Genomic DNA, 15,054 nt, shown 5'->3' with positions numbered 1-15,054 from the left:
CAGAGAAGAAATGGCATATTAACCTTGCGTGATTCCTGAAAGAATAATGATGATACAAGAGACTCTGGGCCAGTAAATGATGAACATTTGATGTTGTGGCCTCCTGCCTGTTTATATTGTTTTCTTTTCTCAGCTCCTGCAGTCCTACTCTAGAGGAGTGCTGCTGCAGGATGACAAATGAGCCAGGGGAGGGGATCTAATAACACGATCTCCTTGTGGTGTGAAAACGGCGACTGGGAGATTAAGACAGACGGCAGACAATAAGACAAAGGTATAGTGTGCAGCTGACTACAAACAACTGCCATCTCTTTCATCCTAAATGTCATTAGCTGTTCACTGACCTAAGCAGGGAGAGCTACCTGAAGGGAACCCCTGCTTCAGCTGACAGTCGCAAACACACCGGCTCAGTGGGTAATTACCTTGTGAGCCATCACATCTGCTCATGTGTGCAGCAGGTACAAGGACCCTGTTTGCAGACCCAGCCAGAACCTGTTCCCCTCTTCATAGAGGGGCGCCATTACCCGTGTTCAGGAGAAGCTATACATGTAACGGCCTGAGGTTATTTAACAGAATACATGGAATTATTATCACTTGAAAGGAACTGGGAGAAAATTGCAAAACTAAATTACACTTGGATTATATCCAGTTATATTAATTTCAGTAACAAGCTTGTTTGTAGAAAGTAATATTCATACTCGTTTTTTGTGGTTTTGAAAGACTTTTAATAGAAATCTGACATTTGGTATAACTAGTTAATGTTTTAGCAGTTTTATTGCAGTTTAATACATTTGTTGGATAAAAAATCAAATGGAAATCAAATCTAATAACTTATTTTACGTTGATGAATTTAGTAAAATAAGTATTTTACTCATTACATATTTAACAGTGTAAATAGTAATCTGTCACTTATTACATTTCAAAAGCAACCATCCCAGCACTGCCTATAACCCATAAAGCACAGGCTTAAGTGGTCATTCTGTAACAACACACTGAGAAATTGAAATGCTACATCTAACAACAGATACATCCCCTTAAACAAAGCAAGAATTGGAATTGGATATCCCCTCCTGAACTGTCTGACCCAGATGAGCTAAGCTTTGACTTATCAATGCAACAAATCCTGAGAGTCAGAAAAAGTGAAGTCTCAGCAGCACTCTATTAGAAACAGGCTGTGGACACCGAGCAGTGTGTCTCCAGAGCGACGGTGCCACAACACACAGCCGGGATGTCGGACGGGCTGCCGAGCTCAGCGCCTAGAGCTGCATATGTGTGTGTGTGTGTGCCCAATTGCATGTGTGTGAGACAAAGCCCCAAGGCTGAGGATCCACGGCATCAGCATCCACTGGCAGAGGCTGCGCATACAATCCCATGAAGAGTGAGAGAGAAAACGAAAGCCGGGCATTTCACAACAACACCCTCCTGCCAGACACATCCAATGCTCAAATGTGTTTATTTCCCACATTATTCATGATTCTCCTGTATGCTCCCCTCCCCTTTACCATTTCTAACACTCCATCAAGACCTGACGAGAGGCAATTTCAATAATGAAGATGGACTAACTGCAATAGAGAGTGCACATAAATTGGAGCTACGGCCAACAAGCATGTCCAATTTGCCAAGCGGTTAAGCCTGATGTCTGGCGCAGCTTTAAGAGAGCGCGGCGGCGGTAGCCGTCAACAGGTTTGAGCCGACCTGATTCATCCATCCACATCATTAATACTTCACAGAGGGCAACATCATTTAACTCGGCAGTGGGAAACCGCTCTTTAAACACCACACATTAGGGCAGGTAATCACTGTGCACTCATTTCTGGAGCATTCAGCAGGTGTAGGAGAATGGCTAGCACTTCTGACCCCGCCATTGTTCTGGCGTGTGCGCCGGGGTTCTGTTCACGACGAGAAACAGAAATAGAGACAAAGAGCAGAGAGAGGGAAAAGCCAAACAGGATGATTAGGATTTGATTCATCCTTTTAAGCCATCCTCCACCTCCTCCACACACCATGTGTTAATGTGCAAGCTGGATAACAAGATAAGAACATGTTTACTCGCTCTATATGGAACTTATCAGCAACACAATCTAATTCCTGCAAGCCTCTGCTCGGATCACCGTTTCGCTGCATTTCTCCTCGATTCGATTGCATTTCTCTCCAGCGAAGCGCCAACAAGAGGCATGGCTGGAGTGGGATCGTGTATAATTGCCGAAAATACGAAGCAAGGTCCCACAGCAGTCGTACATAGGTACAAAGGGCCCATTGTGTCAACAGAGGGAAAGAGTCAAGGGCCAAGGAATAGATCCGCGACAGAGGAGCTCTCTAAGAGGGCATAGCGCCACAGGGAACACTGATCCAAACAGACAGCGCTGAAATGGCGACTCCTCTTTTCAGCACAGGTATACAATTTCAGATCACCGGCTGGCTGCGGACAGGTTGAGTAACCTGCCTCACACGCAACTCAAGGTAATACTGTTGAGCTTGCAGCAATACGTGGTATAGTGCAGAGAAAAACAAATCCAACAGAGACAGGTACACAGAAATAAACACAAAATAAATCACAGGGTTATGAGGTATACACTTTTCTTCCAAATTGAAAGCCAGAGTTTCTACCATTTTCTAAACATTATGAACAGTAGTTCAAATCTTAGCAGACACTCTTTCATGTCCAGTACGTTTCACCTGACTGCATTTGACATCTGAATTCTACCTCTCTCTTATGTTGGGACAAGGCAAAAGGCCAAGCTGCACATCTGAGATTTAAGGACAGTGTTGTGGTCGAGGAAAAACCTTGAATCAGCCACTAATATTATTCATTTCATTATCCATTGATCTGCCGTAGCTTTCACAATTAATTAATTAATGGTTTGGTCTATAAAATGTTAAAAAAATGTTGTTTCTCAAAGTCAAAGGTAAGTAAATGTCTTGTTTTGTTATTCCAATCCAGTTGGTGCGCTACCTTTCCTCATGTTCATGCTACAGTATTGCCTGTGCTGCGTACAGTATATTTCCCAGTATGTTTCTTTTATTTTGCAGGAGAAGCAGTCTCTTTATGCTTCTACCTCCCAAACATGAGCATTGTTCTGTCGAGGGTCAACAGGCCTCCGCACCACCAATATGTCGGAGTGCTCCTCTCCTGAAGGCCCTGACACAGCAAGCCACCTTCAAAGAAGCAGCCCTGTCAATGGCCGACAGATCAAACACTTTGAATCAGGTCTGTTGAATGTTTCACTTGAACATGTCGCAGGGGGGGCTACAGATGACCGACTGCCAACACACTGATCTATCAGGGGCCTGCAATAACAAGTGAGTGTTTGTAATGAGAGCTGGTCGACACGGCTCAAATCAATAGCGCAATATTAATAACAGGTTTCTTTCAGTATTGATATACTGTATCGCAGTAAAGCACACATTGGAATTACAAGAAATAATCTGACACACATTGAGCAAGAACTGTTTTCTTTGCACCTAAGAGCAACAAGCTGTATGCAAAAAACAGACATATTATCAGCTCATAAAATGGATGTGGTGAACGTGATCATTTACACATCCAGCAGACATGGACGAACAGCCTTTAATTTGGCATTATATTGTTGTTCAATATTCACGCTTTATCTCTATTTTGGTCCCCACCAACTCCTTTAGTTGCTGAATGCTCCACTGTTTTGTTTAGTATGCTGTTTGGTGCTGAGCAAGTCATAAAGAACACTTATCAGAGCTTTTCTGCTGTGAACCAAAACAGTACAGTTTCTGGGCCATGAAACCAAAACAATGACTTAAAGGCACTAAGCTTTAGTCGGGTAATTATTCTCTGTTGGTTCATCCCTGCAAGTAACTTGTGAATACATGCAGTCATTAAATATTAATATAAAAATACTGATGAAAGCTAATTTAACATTAGAAACTGTTTATATTTTAAAATTCCAATTTGCTTATTCCACATTATTCAATAATTAGAATATCAGAATATTTACAACTGATTTTATAAAATGAAATGATTCCAAGTCAATGATCCATTATAGTGAATTATTAAAGACAAAAGAACTACAATTGTTGTGTTGCTTTTTGTTATAAGAATAAAAGCAAAGACATTCTAGAAAGATTCACTTTGTTTTAAATGGCCACACATGCTTAACAACGCAGTTACACCTGAACTAAAAGATGTTGTGTGTCAGGGCCATAACACAAAGGTTTTCAGTTGGTTTTCCTAATAGTGTTTATGTTTTTATCTCCGCACAAAGCTCTGTCAAGATGACTCTTTTATGAAGATTGCTTGTCAGGTAATATCTGTGCTCCAGCTAAAGACATAACTCAATATGTAATTCTCTGGCACATGAAGAGAAGGGAAAAATCTGTATCTGTATATCTTAATGTAATGGTGTCTTCTACATGTGCTACTGCCGCTGTGTGTCCTCTCCGTCAGCTGTTTGGTGCTGTACATGTATTTGATCTAACATCCTCACCTAAAATCGCTGACATGGCCACGGTGATGGCAGACATACGGTATCTGCTTGTGATAATGATCGTCAATAAGGAAGCATCTGATAGGTAGAGATTTTCTGTGTATCAGGATTATAGAGCTCGATCTTTATCAGCACAGCACAACCTGCAGAGCCACATATGGACAATTGTATCCACTGTTACTTCTAAAGTCTCTGTCTGCTTCAGATTAAAGGGTCATGCCTTTTTCTTAGTGGACTGTACAATTTATGTCTTTATGATCACGTTTCTGCTCAGATACAGCACATGACTGAAACTTGTTGCAGAATTAATTCCTGGCTCAGTTTGTGATTTCAGAGATGGGTGGATTTTAGCTTTTTCATCAGCATTAATTGAACTTCAGGCTTACATTTGCTGACATTTTCTCAATTAAATGGAAAGTTTTGACCACCGTTTTAAGGGAGTCGAGCTTTATTTACTGACTGAAGAATATTTGCAGAGTGAATATTTACTATTCATTAAAAGGGTGTAATTTCATGGTCATGTGATTACAGCAAAAATGTCAGTTTCCCATAATTCTCAAGTCAATTACGTGAAAAGGTGTTTTGTCTATTTACATCATAACAACCAAACCATTTCCATGACAACCAAGCAAATCCATTCACAGATATGTGGAAACAAAAAAGTTGGACCTGTGCGATTTTTTTTTTATTGTTAACAAGGTCAACAAGGAACCTTCAGCCTGAATGAGTCTCTGGTTCATGTGGGACTGAGAGCTTCAAGTACCAGCATTCATTGTGCATGAGGCTATTTTAAACGAGCAAATTGAAATCCAGACAAAACTGGATTGGCTATGATTGATAATGTACATTTAAACAATTTGTGAAGATTTTAAGGTAATATTTTACAAATAAATTGGGGTATTCATTCCTGGGTCCCATTAGGTTAGAACTACAGCACAAGGCACCAATACAACACTTCATATATTGGACAGGTAATAAAATAGTAAATGACAAAAAGGGGAAGGCCCAGGGTTTTAGTTGTTGGTGCTCCGGCCCTCAGATTACAGCCCCCACATGTACAATATGAAGAGCGATACAGAGATCTGTGTAACATTGTTTCTAGACAGATAATTGTTTACCATTGAATTGCTTACACAGTCAAAATGTACAATAAACTGTTTTGAGCACAAAGTTTATTTTCGCTGATCCAACCTCTCAATGTAACTCTGTTTCTTCAACTTAAAAATGTATAAAGTATTCGTCCATTCCCCATAACCCACTTAAGGGTTTAAGGTCCACTCACTATGGTCTATCAAATTCCTGTGAAGCTACACTTCCATCTTCTTTAGCAAATAGCTTTTTAAACTTTTCCAACAGCATTGTGCTTTGTCACAACATAATGTTAAATAACCAATGATCTTCTATTATTTTCATTGGTAATATATTATTATAATATATTCTTAATAACATTGGGAAGAAGGACAAATCTAGTCATCGAGGGGACAAACTAAAGTATCATTAACGCCTTATTGATGAACCATATTGTATTCTTTTACGTAGCAAGCTGTTTATTACTTTGCCTTCACATCTGTTGCATTAGATCTTATTATGTTTTCATTGTGTATTGCAGGAATGTTCATGGAATTGTAATTTAATGTAGGAAAGCCATTACAGGTTCATCCTCTGATGAAGTCAGGTGTATGTAGGATATTAAATATTTAACAAATGTTTGTATGTATTTCCTTTACCTTGTCTTCTTAAATAGAAAAACTGTGTGCTTTACACATGAGAACATTCATTAAAAATGATTGGAGTCCTTTTAAGAAAATACATGTAAATGCTGCTCCTGATGAAGAAAATGAGGGCTATGCACTGACATTAAGTAAGTTTATTATCTTTACAAATATATATGATAGAAGGAGAAGGCAGATACACGTATAGCTAAATAGATTATTCTCAGTGTGTTCCTTTACATTCATGTAGACAGAACATTTAATAAATATATCTAATAAATGTTCTGTGTACAATGCAGAAGAAAATATATATTTACACAATATATAACGTTTAACTTTTAATATAGCAGATAACTTTCTCTGTTATATATTGTGCAACCTGAGCTTTTAAACAGCGAAGAGAGAATAGCAGAGAGAGAGAAATAGGCCAGGGAGAGGTGAAGAGTGAGCAGAAACAACCAATTACAATACATCCCTGCATGCCACCAGAGACTGCTGCTGCTGCATGTGTTTACAAAGCTGCTTCATTCATACAGTACGGATTATCAGTCAAAACAAGGCTCCTGCTAAAACCAAAAACAAAAGTAACAGAGTGTAAATGGGGGTGGGGTCCTGCCAGTGAACGGTGGAGAGAAGAACAGGAGGAAGGGATGCAGTAGGCAAGGTGTTAAAAGTTGATTAGGTTGTTAAAGGTCACATAGTCAGGCCTCATCAGCTGTCCCAATGGAGCACAAGAAGCAGCTCAGGGCCTTCGCACTGTTGCTAATGAGACAGAAGCAGTGGCACCCTCACTAACATATGGATATATCCTCCTCCCATGTACAGCAATCTTTTAATGGTACATGAGCATGCCCATGCCAGAACCAAGTTAAAGTGATGACGCTGACAGAAAAAAAAACATCTTGACTAGCCTGAAGTTACTGTAACAAGCCTCGCACAAGAAAACACAGAACTAAGTGAGGCGTGTAAAGCCACAGTATCTGATCACAGAAACTGGTAGTACCATATAGGTTTCAACATGCGTACGTACTTCCCAGCACGGAGACATTGGTTTTCACACCATAAACTTTCTCATTACAGAGTCATTTGCTCATTTGTTTGGTCCACCCACTGCTCTTGAAGGGTCATTCTTATAAAACCATTTACGTATTTAATGAGGCTTTGCATACAGGCTCTCACACACGTTCTCTCATGCACGTTCACGCAAGCAATCCCGTACACACTCATTTCGTGCAGAGAGCTCCCACTCAGTACAGTTAAAAACATGCTGATGTATGAGTAACTGCTGATAAATACAGAAGATGCATCCACCACGCAGAACCCCAGAGTCAAAACTACCAATCATGACCAAACCCTTCGAACTCCTCACAGATACACACACACACACACACACACACTTGCATTGCATGCATCAACTCATCTTTACTGCAACAATGAAAAAAGGTCAGCCATCAGAGATGCAATTATCATATTTCCAACAGGTGAATTTATTAAAGTTACGCTTCGTTTGCTTTGCTGAATCTAAATCAGGCTAAGGGGTTGGGGGCCATTACGCTGCAGTGATCAGTGCTAATACAGTGACATAATGTGCTGCAGGTTTACATGCATGCAGAGGCACTCTGTCAATGCCTGATCCTGCCACAACAATGCCTGTCAGACGCATTATGGGTTGAAGTGATCAATATTTTTTATTACACCACTTTGTTATACCTCTTGCACATAAGCTCCAGAATAATTGACATTTATGCAATTTTCGGGGCCACTGCATTTCTGTTCTTCACAATTGAGCGTGTTTGTGTCTGTGTGTGTCTGTGTGTGTGTCTCCCTCACCATAATAAACATGTGGCAGCATGAGGCCATGGCTGTGTATTAGTGAGAAAAGCATTCGGATGTGCGGGTGTGCGTTTTTGTTGAGTCTCTGTGTGCTTGAGTTATATTTTGTGCGCGGCGTGCGCATCTGTTCTTGAAAAACTTAAAGTTAGAATCCCTCATAATGAAAAGCCCATAAAGGTGAGGCTGAATCACAGGGAAAGGGCATCAGAACAAGAAGTGATGATGGTCGCTATGGTGCTTGCCTCCATGATAGCCAATCACAGCTAAGAGAGAGGGGGAAAAAAAGGACAGCACAGGTAGGAACACAGAGCTATACTGTGCCTATTTTAATTCAACTACTGCAGATCTGCCTACAGCAGAGACGTTGGGCGAAAGCAAAACCAAACGCAATAACAGTGTTGGCTACAACTGCCATCAATGGCTAATCAATAGAGCAGTGCACCTATGGGAGACGTGTTCCATTAAGTCTGCGGGTCAATGTGTTTGCCAGCAGATAGCACTGGTTTATTTTCCCTGATGCTTGTCCCAAGTCCGATACCTTCCATGCTTTATTAGCTGCCCTGCTTGGTTCCATTGATGTGTATCAGTGGTCAGCCCCGAAGTCCTATCAGTCAGTCACTCTCCAAAGAAAAAGGTTGAGCACATACGACCTCCGACCTCTGACCCAGGATGATCCCCAGTTAATTAGATGTGTGTGTGTTTACCAAACATCTTCTCCCCTCGCACCATTACTCCCCTGTCTAAAAAAAAGCATCCCATTTAAAATAAAGGCATCAATCCTAATGGTGAGTTGAGACGCAGAGGTGGGCTAAATATTGAGTGAGATTACTAACAGACAGAAAACTGCAGCCAAATTTCAACGATCCAATATGTTATTGGCTGGTTTAACTAAACTGTGAAAATGTGGGTTTCATTTTTTTTTACATCGGCGGTGATTTGTCCTTTGGCTGTTACTTTTGTTTGTCAGCAGCAAGCTCTTTTGTCAGCGTGCACATGTCATCACGACAAAGGCTTACAAACACTGTGAGAACAGACGCAACACAAGAGCTAGTAATTAATGAAATGACCTCTGAATGCTGCACCTACAGCAGCCCTTTCTCATCACACACACACACACACACACACACACACACACACACACACACACACACACACACACACACACACACACACACACACACACACACACACACACACACTCACACACACACACACACACACACTAGAATAGCAGTCTGTAGCTGCTGGAACCTGCCAATTATTCTGTACTTTACTGGACCCTCACTGCATCGGAGGTGTGATTGGAATAACAACCATTCTCCGAAACCATGCAATTCTTCTTTCCCTGTAGGGCGGCATTGAACCAGCAGTGGAAGACTAGATGGTAGCGACGATGAAGAAGACAATGTGTACGAGACAGAGGAAGAGGAGAGGGATAGGAAGCAAAAAGCCAAGGATTACACAGTGAGGGAGAGAAAGGGGAGGAGGGGGAGAAGTCAAAGCTGGGGCTCCCTGGCAACATGCAGAGGCAGAGGCAGTGTGAGAGTGAGTGCTGCCTGAGTGACACTCACTCTCATATCCCCCCCTCTGGGGAAATAACCCCCTTAATCCAGCATGCTCTTTCAGATAGACAAGATCACCCTTCTACTCCCAGCAAGGATATGAAACGCTCCCCCTTGTGATTCAAATACCAGAGATGAGGGCTCGAAATCGAATAGACAACAATATGACGTGGTGGCGCAGCTAGAGAAAGACATCAATGCCTCCGTCTCCTCCTCTCCTGCAGCTGACTCGCTGCCACGGTAGAAGGCACAAAGTCATTGGTTAGCACGGAGGAAGTGGCCTGCCATTGGCTCTTTTGTTGGGAGGTGGCATAACATTGGTAGTAGTAAGGGGCACATTTTTAGAGAGTGAGGCGCTTTTATTCTAAACACTTGCTTTTTAAAAGGACAAAGAAACCGTGTTTTATGTTAGACTACAGTTTCCAGTTTTATTTTCTTCATTTCTAAAATAACTGGCCTAAATTCACAGCTCCCTTGACTTGGTTTGTGAAAAATCATCCACTATTTCCTTTCTGCGGATTTTAAAGCCAAGCCCCTTTAGTAATATCCCTTCTAATAAGCACACACAATGAGACAAACACTTGGAGACGGAGTTAATTAACGGTACACAGCACTGGACGGCCGCAGAATCGATAAAGTAAAGGCGGGCCCGGTCGCAGCAGGCCGAGCGGCAGGACCCGCCAACCACGCAGCCTTTCAGTGTAAACCGAGGGAGGTCTTTTTCTCTCCTTACTGCTAAATCACTCCACAGCCAGGCTGCTTGGCACGCAGAGCGAACTGCAGAGCTAGGCCGACACAGTGTGATATTATATTAGCATTACAAAGGCTTTCCCACCATCTGTGACACACAGAGCAAAAAAAAAATCACTTTTCTGTTTCCAAGCTCCGATTGCTGATGTTTCCATAGGTTCGGTGAGGCGAGCTGCTGATAGCGTGGCCGAGGATGACAAACGAAACCTTCATTTATTACAGTCTCTCTGACACGTGTGACTCACCTCCAATTCAGTACATACACGTAGCCTCACGGTTATTCAAAGCCTTTTAACTTCAGCTCAGAGTTAATAAATATAGTTATTCACAGCCATTACAAACCTATCAATGATGCAACACTGTACTCTGTCGCTTGTTTACTCTGATTCAAAAAGGTAGGCCAGGTTTATGATCATCTCTAGCATAGTGTATGATAAAAGTGCAATGTTCTCCTCGGTGAGAGCAGATAAAGTTCTGTGCTTCACTCAGCAGCCTTGGGGAATGAATAGACTTGGCTCATCCACACAGCTCTCCTTGCTTTCCACTGTAGCCTGTTGTCACTAGCCCCTGGTAGTACGCCAGTCGCCTACTTGGCAGGGAGAGGTGCTGTACAAAGCAACTGGCAGGTCTGGTAAATAATGCTGATGGAGTGTGATAGAGACAGAAGCGTCTCCTTTTATACCACACAGCTACTCTATCCGTTCCGGCGAGGACAGACAAATGCCGCCTGCTTTCTCCCCCAATCTATTCGACTTAAGGAGCATAAATTTTAAAAAGATCCGACCTACCTAACTCCTCTTGTGTTATCTTTCATGATGTTCGCCAGCTTAAGAAAAACCAACAGCCCTCAGCCAATGGTTTACCAAAATACCCAGCACTGCAGTAGCAGACAACCTGCCAACAGCTGGGATTTACTGTGAAAACTTCATGCATACAATTACACAGATGAAGGAGGGACAAGTGGACAATAGCAATGCAGCGTTGAGGGGAAACACTCATCCAGGCAATCATGCAAAGCCCTCTACTTAGTTAGCGAAACAGGATAGAGGGAGAGTGAAAGTGAAAGAGAAAAACGTGATTATCATAGTGACTTTATAATTCTAGACACGAAATCAACACAGCAAGACGATCTCCCTCCTGTGTGACCTCTTTAACCTCAAAAGGTACAGGTCACCCAAAAGCAAAACAAAAAAACTTATGTTCCTCTGACATGTAGTGCTTGTTGTTGATCTAGACTGTTTTGGTGTCTAAGATATTAAACGTGACTCGACTTGTGGTGCTCAAATAACAAACAATTTCAACAGCCCAGTTACCCAAGATGATCCATAGACTTTGGGTGAGGTGTAGTTTGGCAGAAGGAAATAGTTCCTACATGAAATGAGACATAGCTCTAGTTTTTCAAATGTATTTGTTTGGGGCTTTGAGCACCACAAGTGTGCTGGTTCCATTATATTCGAGAGGAGGCAGACATCTCTATGGCCAATATCTCCAACACTCAACAACTCACACCAAAACCATCCAGATAAAAAAGCACTACAGGTAACACGAAAAATATATATTTTTGATTTTGGCATGAACCATTTCAGCCATTCTAGTAAAGAGCTCTGCAGTAGATTTCCAATGAAAGAGTTTGCATATGTGGCTTTATGCATGCTGCTGCTTTGTCAGAGCAGAACCAGAAATCCAGAAATATTGCCATTAACATTGCTCATTATCCCTATTCACTAAAATTACATCCCACCACCACGGGTTCCTGTGTAGGAACATTAAGGAGCAGTGCAGATTACCACAGGCTATATCTAAAAGGAGAAAGCCCTTCATATTATATGTGCACACATTGAGTGGAAGTTGGCAAAGGCAGCATGAACACTTATCAGTGGAAGCAAGAAATCCTGTAAATGACAGCGCATGATCTCATATAAAGGCTCTGCGCCAACCTGTAATCCGTATATTTGAATGAATGCTTTGCCCATGTGGACCCCTGTCATCTGATGTGGGTATTAACTGGAAGTATTACTGCATATAAAGAGCATATATGGCTCAGTTGCTGTATATAAAGCCACTCTCATCCATGTGGGAGTGTAAAGGGTCAATGAGGTTCCCAGCCCGGTGTAATATTCCTGTCACTGAGCCTCATTTTGAAAACACCTGTAGATGCATCCGGCATCTTCCTTTTCACTAAGAGTAATTCGCATTAGCATATGGCCCAGAATATCCAGCCTGGTGGAGCAGTCAGAAAGACAGCACGGTGAGAGCGAAGGTAGCGGGGTTAGCTCTCTTGTCAAAACCAATATCCCCCTCTTCAAGACTAGACTGGGGAGCCAAAATCATCTGCATAAAGGAGAGGCACTAAAATCACCTCTTATAAAATACGACAGCAGAGCCAGCTCACACTGGTTAAAGCATGATGAAAGGAATGGAATCCAGCACAGCTCCCTGTCTGTGGATAATCAAACAACCCTGGCGCTAAAAGCATGGCATTCAAATTCAATTGTGAAAGCTGTGGCTGTCTGAGAAAAGGAAAAGGCGCGAGAGGAAAAAACACATCCCTGTTGTTTTTAACTCTGTGGGAGCTTAAAAGATGTGTTTTATAATGGCTCACATTAGGAATAAACATACAAACCCTAAAAGCAGAAAAATAGTTAACGGTATACTTAGTGTACGCTGAAATAACGAAATGCGGCGGTAATTACGTCAAATGATGACTGATTGGCAATGCAATGAAAACAATAAAGACTTATTAAAGTACAGGCAGCTGCACGATCTCTTGATATCTTTCCACCCCGAGCATGACAGCCACATGACATCCCCAAGGAAACAGCAGTACATATTAACCAGCAGATGATGACAATACATCACATGAATTATCACTACATGTCAATGCACGAGATATCCTGGTCGCAACAAGCCAATCACCTTGTACAGCAAGTATCAGAAAACAAGAGAAGGAATAAAAAAAGAAAATGCCTAAAAAACATTCTTTAAATGTATCTATGGGGTAAATAACATCAGTGCACAAAAAAAGAGCTGCACATTTTTGCTGACACAACAGTAGGCTTTTAGACTTTTACATGTAGTAGTGCGGCAGAGCAGCCGGGGCAACAGTGAGGGAGTATGAATGCCTTATTACGGTGTGTGAAGTGGAGCCGGGTGCAGGGAGGGGAATGTTTCAGTGACAGAGGCAGAGGATGATGAAAGCCCTGCACAAAGAAGTCGAAAGCGCCGACACATGACACAGCTCATAACTGCTCACTATCCAGGACAGAATCGCATTCATGTAGCCCTCTGCTTCATGTATATTTAAACACTCGCAGCTCCAGTTCAATTTAAGCTTAACATTTTTTTTAAACACACACACAGATACATAAATACATATCAAATATCAGGGCCAGTCTCACACAGCCAAAAAAAGCAAAGCCACAGATGACCCCCAAACTGGATTTTATTTTTCTTTACGTCCTTATTTGAATAAATAGAAAAATTGAGCAGGCTGTAGTGGCTCTGACACATTTAGACTGTGATCTTCACACATGGGTGTATCTTCAAGGCCCTTGGTGTGTTTGTGTATGGGAGTCGATGTGAGAAAGTGCGAGGGAGTATTTGCTTGACTATATCTTTGTGTAAGAGAAAAAACGGAATGACGCGGTGATAAGAGAGACGGAGCAAGCGGGAGAGAAAGAGTATAGACGTGAAAGCTGAGAGCGAATGATAGGGAGAGAGAGAGAACATGGTGGTGATGGTAGAAAGAGAGGGGGGGTCTCAGTGAGCCCAGGGGGTAGGTAAGATTACAGATGTATACACAATGTTCTGGAGCACAGGCCAAGGGCTGAATAACAAAGTTGCTGTTTCTCCAGAGCGGCTTGCTTCAGCTCACTCTGTGCCTTGTTTTGCTCAAAACCCAGGGCAGCCATTCAGAGCCTCTCCTCAGTAACAGCAGAGAGACTCTCAAATCCTGAATAGTTCCTCCAACAGAATGGCACTGTTGTTGATGAGCCCTCACACGAAAAAAGGAAAGCTTTTCTTCACGGCGACCTTATTTGTCATTAGCCCTTCCGGAGTACATTTTCAGCATTTTTTCTTCATGTTGTTTATTCATACGTTAAAATGTAGGGCAGTAGGTAATTGCTCCTACTTTGCCTCCTTCCATTATCATTTTACCCAGATTAAGGTGATACTGCAATTATCTCAAATGTCATGTAAACACCCAGGCTAATGTTAGTCGAATTAAGGTAGAAGTAACCCGATTAACGGGGATTACATGTCAATCTTATGAATGACTGTGGCATGGGTTAAACGTGCATGTCAATACAGGCTGACTTAGTAATATCTTTATTTTTTATGTATTCACCAAGTACTGTAGTCTATTGGATAATAACGTTCTGCACGGTGACAAAAGGTACAGATTCTATGCACTGATTTCTCAGGGTTGAAGAAATAGCAGAAGGAGTAAATGCGTCTTCCTACCCAGGAAGAAAACACAGCTCTGGGTGAGATCTTTTGCGCACAAGTATGTCAAGCAGTTGACTTTATTAATCAACATTTTGTTTTTACAATGGATCTGGCAGAGTAAAACATGTTTCTTGTGAGGAGCTGGCTGACATCTAAAGAAAGAGAATGGCAAAGCTGAACACTCATTACCCAATGCAATTAGGTACTTTAACTTGCATTAACATTTCTGCAAACTTTTACCTTACTGGAATTTTTACTGACTAAACAGGTGTCTCAAATCAGCGCCAACAACTT

At 41.8% G+C, this 15,054-nt stretch overlaps 1 protein-coding gene across 2 annotated transcripts in view; it reads right to left on the bottom strand.

The window, feature by feature from the left end:
• nexmifb (neurite extension and migration factor b) overlaps nt 1-15,054 on the bottom strand; it is a 47,977-nt gene that overhangs the window by 13,013 nt on the left and 19,910 nt on the right. The window lies entirely within an intron of this gene.

The sequence above is a fragment of the Eleginops maclovinus genome, chromosome 23 (assembly GCF_036324505.1).
Source record: "Eleginops maclovinus isolate JMC-PN-2008 ecotype Puerto Natales chromosome 23, JC_Emac_rtc_rv5, whole genome shotgun sequence".
Classification (NCBI taxonomy): Eukaryota; Metazoa; Chordata; class Actinopteri; order Perciformes; family Eleginopidae; genus Eleginops; species Eleginops maclovinus.
Note: the sequence above shows the minus strand (reverse complement) of the source record. Positions and strands in the feature narration are given on the sequence as shown.